The following is a 6,191-nucleotide window of genomic DNA, read 5'->3' as shown; positions in this document are numbered from 1 at the left end:
ACATCTGTATTATAACTGAATACTCCATCTGTACTGTTCTCTAAGCTTTTTTATTGTTTTCTATTGTATGGGTGTACATATGGTTATGTTATGTTTTTAATTTTACTTTATTTGTGGGTGTACACAGGCTTATGTCTTGTGTAATGTTCTCATTTTTACTTAATTTTTACTTTATTTTTACTTTATTTTACTTTACTACTATTCGCACCTTATGTCGAAGCAAATTCCTAGTTTGTGAACCTCGTTCATTGACGTGGCGATAATAAACTGATTCTGATTCTGATATACAGGTTGTGAGTGTACAGACTATGAACAGGTTATAATATGAAGGGGTATAAACAGCTATATAAAAGAAAATATATATATATAAGTATGTGAGTACTTATGAACAGTAGATAGTAGATTATGTGTACAGTTTGTACAGTAGTGGGCTAACGGATGAAAGTGCAGGTGGTGGTGTTACAGTCCATGTGCTGTTGTGTGTATGAGAATACAGACCGTTGTTATTCAGATGTCAGGAGGCAGAGTTCAGGAGTGTGACCTCTGTGGGGAAGAAGCTGTTCTGGTACCTGGTGGTTTAGTCTGGAGGCTCCTGTAGCGCCTCCCAGAGGACAGGAGGGTGAAGAGTCTGTGTGCTGGGTGGCTGAAGTCTTTTATGATTTTTCCAGCCCTTTTCAGACACCGCTTCCTGTAGATGTCCTTTATGGCAGGAAGTGGTGCTCCGGTGATGTGTTGGGCGGCTTTCACCACCCTCTGCAGCACCTTCCGGTCTGAGGCAGAGCAGCTCCCGTACCAGACTGTGATGCAGTTGGTCAGGATGCTCTCAATGGTGCAGCGGTAAAAGTTCACCAGGATGTCTGAGGACAGGTGGTTCTTCCTCAGAGTCCTCAGAAAGAAAAGACGCTGGTGAGCTTTCTTGATCAGTTTGGAACAGCCGGTCGTCCAGGTGAGATCCTCGGAGATGTGGACACCCAGGAACTTGAAGCTGTTCACATGCTCCACCACCTCCCCCTTGATGTAGATGGGTGGATGTGGGCCAGCGTTCCTCCTGAAGTCCACGATGAGCTCCTTAGTCTTCTCGGTGTTGAGCAGCAGGTTGTTGTTGTCACACCACTCAGCCAGACGAACCACCTCCTCCCTATAAGCGGTCTCATCGTTGTCTTTGATGAGGCCGATCACCGTGGTGTCATCTGCAAACTTAATGATGGTATTGGAACCATCAACAGGTTTGCAGTCATGGGTGAAGAGAGAGTAGAGGAAGGGACTCATCACACAGCCTTGTGGTACACCGGTGTTAATAGTGATGGTAGATGAGCAGTGGTTATCCAGCCAGACATGTTGGGGTCGGTTGGTCAGAAAGTCCAGTAACCAGTTGCCCATGAGGGAACTGATGCCCAAGTCTGTGCGTTTTGTGATGAGTTTTGAGGGGATGACTGTGTTGAATGCTGAACTAAAATCTATGGACAGCATCCGGGCAAAGGTGTTTTTGTTGTCCAAGTGTGAGAGAACAGAGTGCAGCGCTATGGAGACTGCATCCTCTGTGCTCCTGTTCTGGCGGTATGCAAAGTGGTGGGGTCCAGGGTGGGGGGGAGACAGGATCTAGGGCTTTAACAGACTACTCGAGTAATCGACAGGTCGATTCCTAGGACATCTATCGAGTTTTTAAATTTCATGTTGAGTATTCGCAGTGACGTCATTGTGACACGTGATCCACACCCGGCTACTAGTAGAAGCTACCAACTGGATTCCTCCCAGCAGAGGGACTGAGCGGAGCAGGTCCAGTCTTGACAAACAGGTAGAACTGCATCAATAGTTTGGAAATATTTCACTAAAGATGAATCTTCTGGTTCAGCTACCGTAAGGAAACAGAAAATGAATGAACTTCCTGACTGTTTGGAGCTGTTGTGAACCGGTGTTGCATCATATTCTGTGACCACCGTATATTGTGACCGTAGGGGGCGGTGCTGCATGCACTGTTGCAGGTCACAGAATATGATGTAACACCGGGTCCAATGACCGAACCAGAACCAGCTTCCTCTGACCTTGTTTCACAAACAAAAAGCAAAAAATATTAATCTGTAAACCTATAAAAAAACCAATAAACATATTAATCTCTAAAACTAAACCAAATGCACCACAGCTGGCGGTGGTGCGGGGTGGTCGACCCCCCACTGGTTTTAGTTTAGTTTTTGACGTGCTGCACGTTTCTTTCACTTTTGCAGCTTAATAATAAAAACTAATAGTTTTGGTTTTCCTGTAACTTATTTGCAGTTTGATAAATGGGAGGAGCATAATATACTCTCCCAATGTTTTGTTGGTCTTTTTTTGTAAATAATAAATGACGTTTTTTTTCTTTTATTTTGTATTTATTTTTTCATCTTGAGATCCTATGATGTCATCAACTACTCGAGTTCTACTCGAGTTTTATTATGTTGATGTCGAGTTTTAAAATGATGTAGTCGTTCAACCCCTAGTGAGGACCAGCTGCTCAAAACACTGTGATGATGGAGGAGAGGACTACCGGACGGTAGTCGTTGAGTCTTGATGGTTTTGAGTTTTTGGGTATCGGGACGATGGAGGTGGTTTTGAAGCAAGTCGGTACCACAGCACGGGCCAAGGACAGGTTGAATATGTCCGTCAGTACTCCTGCCAGCTCCCCAGAACACGCTCTAAGAACACGTCCAGGGATGCCTTCAGGACCCGCAGCCTTGTGAACTTTAATCCTGCTCAGCGCCGCTCCTACATCCGTGGGGAAAAGAGTCAGTGGTTGGTGGTCTGGAGACACATCTGCCTTAGTTGCAGTTGTTGGGTTCCCTCTCTCAAAACGAGCATAGAAACTGTTGAGCTCATTGAGGAAGGAAACATCAGAGGAGACGGGGGAGGGGTTGATGGTCCTGTAGTCTGTAATGATCTGGAGTCCTTGCCACATACGTCGGGGGTTGGAGTTTGAGAAGTGTTCTTCCATCCTCCCCTTCAAGTGGTGTTTGGCCTTTTTTAAGCCTCTCTTCAGCTCCATATCATACCATTTTATTTATAGAGCACTTAAAACAAGGCCAACCAAAGTGCTGTACAGACAGAACAACAGGTAACACACTCTTCAGCTCAGCCCTGGCTGTACTGTAGGCCTGTGCATCCCCTGACCTGAAGGCGATGTTGAGAGCCGTCAGCAGGACACGCACATCCCGATTCACCCGAGGCTTCTGGTTGGGGTCCATGGTGATCCGTTTCTGGGTGGTGACACTGTCTACAGTGGTGGAGATGTGGTCCAGCACCGATGAGGCGTACTGTTCCAAGTCTGTGAGTGAACATCTTCCAATCAGTGTTTTTGAACCGGTCCTGGAGCACAGTGTCTGTCCCCTCTGGTGTGGCAGGAGACATGTTGGTGGAATCTGGGGAGGACTGTCTTCAAGTTGGAGTGGTTAAAGTCACCAGCAACAATAAAAACAGCCTCAGGGTGTTTGGCTGCATAAAGTTCTTTCATAGGCAGCTTAGCATTAGCATCCGGGGGGATATCCAGTGCAGTGAGTATGATGGAAGTGAGTTCTCTGGGGAGGTAAGAAGGTCTTCATCTGACCATTATAAGCTCCACATTAGGGGAGCATTGTCTCTCGGTAGCAGCAGAGTCTGTGCACCAAGCTTTGTTCATATAAATGCACAAACCTCCACCTCTGGTCTTGCCGAGTCCTCAGTTATCCTGTCGGCTCGGTGTGTGTGGCGTCCTGCTAACTCGATAGAATTGTCCGGGCAGCTGTTGTTTCACCATGTTTCAGTGAAAATCATGACGTTTGAGTTCATAATCCGCCTGTTGTTGGTGATGGAGAGACGTCTTTCATCCATTTTGTTTGTCAGAGAACGGACATTGGCGAGGAAAATGCTGGGTAAGGGCAGCCGGTGTGGCGTAAGTTTTAGCTTAGCCCGTAGTCCTCCGCGCTTACCCCGCCTTGGTTTACGTTCTCGAGCCGTCTGCGTGTGCTTCCTGGAGGAGTGAGCAGCCTCCGGAGTTCTGGAGATCTCTGGGATGAGTCGGAGATCGGCAACAAAACTATCGGAGGTTTGAGTCCAGATGTCCAGAAGCTCCTGTCTGCTGAACAGCAACGCTGAGCAATTCTGGACGACTAGTCCGGTCAAAAGTAGGTAGAAAACTCTAAATAGCATGTTCTGCAGAGACGCTGAGCCTCTTGTTCACGCGCCGCCATCTTGGTCAACCAGTGGCTCTAACACTGGGTTTACATGTTTTATTTGTCACATGTTTGAATATCCAAATAATACATTTTATGTATGTATTACTATATAGATGTATATTTAGTGTCATACAAAAATGATTTTGACTTCATTTACGTATACCTAGACTAAAACAATCAAATTAGATCTCATTAAAAAAGGCCATTTTACACTCTGAACTTCATTTGCTCTGGTACTTATTATATATATTATAAACTATGTGTAAACACTGTAAAGGTTTGAGAACAAAGTTTGTGAAGACTGTGCAATTATATTAATTCACCCACGAAGCAGAAATGTGACGTCACTAATGGTATGGATGATGCAGGGGGTTGTGCACCTGTTTTTTTTTTTACTCAAATGGTGTAAAGCTCGTAGCATTAAGGAATGTGCTGTAAAATACGTAATTATGGAGAAAGTTATAATTTAAATGTTTTTCCCTCTTCATCAGTTGCTCTTTATGTTATTTGTGGGGGAAACTTGCAAACGTGACAAGTGATTTGATGAATTCCAATAAGTGAACTGTAACATAAGACAAACTGAGGCCCTTTACTTGAAATGAACTCTTGATCTTACCTTTAACCTGTCACACGTCACGATTTATCTAAACTGTTTGGAAGAGACCAGAAGGATCGGGTTACCAAATAATCCAGAACGAAATAATAGCACAGCCGATTTAAAATGATCGTATTTCAACCCAAACGTGCGGAGTAACGCTTCCCCTCCTCGCTCATCTTAAGAGAATGTAAATTTATCCAAACTGCCAAAACTGTTGTAAACTTAAAAACTATTTTTGTGTGTTAGACAGCTCGTAAGAACGCGACATCTTTTATATATCTGGCAACACAGGTGCTTTGTGACACCAGTTCCGACCAGCAGGGGGCGCTGTCACACAAATGAGAGCAGCAGAAGCAGCTGGAAGTCTGAAAGTTGAGTTTTCTGACGGAAAAACACACAAAAAACGTTTTTTATGACCAGAAGGGAGTGAAGAGAGAAGAAGAGTGGAAAACAAACATTAACTGTAGAAATATTTTGTATAGTAATTTTGTTTGGAATATATTTTGGGGACAAGGGGCAGATATTATAAGAATTCATTCTTCTTCTGCTGCCTTTCATTTTATTTCGGTGATTGTATATCTTTTTTCTTTTCTTTAAATTGTATTATATTTGTTGTTTGGATGAAATGAAATGAATAAATAAAACATACATACAAATAAAGGTTGAATGAACGTAAAGAGTTGAAGAACAGCGCCATCGTGCGGTAGGTTTTTAAACATCTCTTCCAGGAGGACTGAGGTGGAAACTTTTAGTACAAACTTCTCACATTTTGAAGCTGTTTGCATTTTTATTTTCCTTTGAGTCTTCTTAAACTTGTATGCAACATCTCCATCTTCTTTAGAGAGTCCCAGTGAATTAAATAAAGTTTAGTTTTTGTGAAACAGACCATAAAGAATGTTAAATATTGATATAAATTGAGTTAATTCGTCATGTTCAGGGGTCTGCAACCTGCGGCTCTGGAGCCACATGTTGGTCCCTCTGCAGCAGCTCCTTCACTCTTTGAACAAAACTAACACAAAACTGAATTTCATAGGGTGTTATATCCACAGAAAAAATGAATAGTTTTAGCAGTTTTCCTGTCATTTCCTTTGCAAATATGTTGATACTAGTGCTAATACACAGAATAAATTAGGCTCTCTTTAACTTTATTTCTTCAAAGTTGGATACTCAATTTCTTCACACACAAAAAATAATCACATATGCCTGCATCTTGTTATAGTTTTAAAAAAATGACAAAAATTGTATATATATATATATATATATACATTTTCTTTACAATAATCCAGCCTCTTGCAACGTGACTGTTGGACATGAGCACCAGTAACCTGAAAAAGAAGAAAATGAATGACTGTATGGTTGGATGGATGGATGGATGAATAGATGACTGAATTGTTGGTTGGATGGATGGATGG

The sequence above is a fragment of the Nematolebias whitei genome, chromosome 23 (genome assembly GCF_014905685.2).
Source record: "Nematolebias whitei isolate Nwh7 chromosome 23, NemWhi1, whole genome shotgun sequence".
Lineage (NCBI taxonomy): Eukaryota > Metazoa > Chordata > Actinopteri > Cyprinodontiformes > Rivulidae > Nematolebias > Nematolebias whitei.
This window is presented reverse-complemented; position numbering follows the sequence as displayed.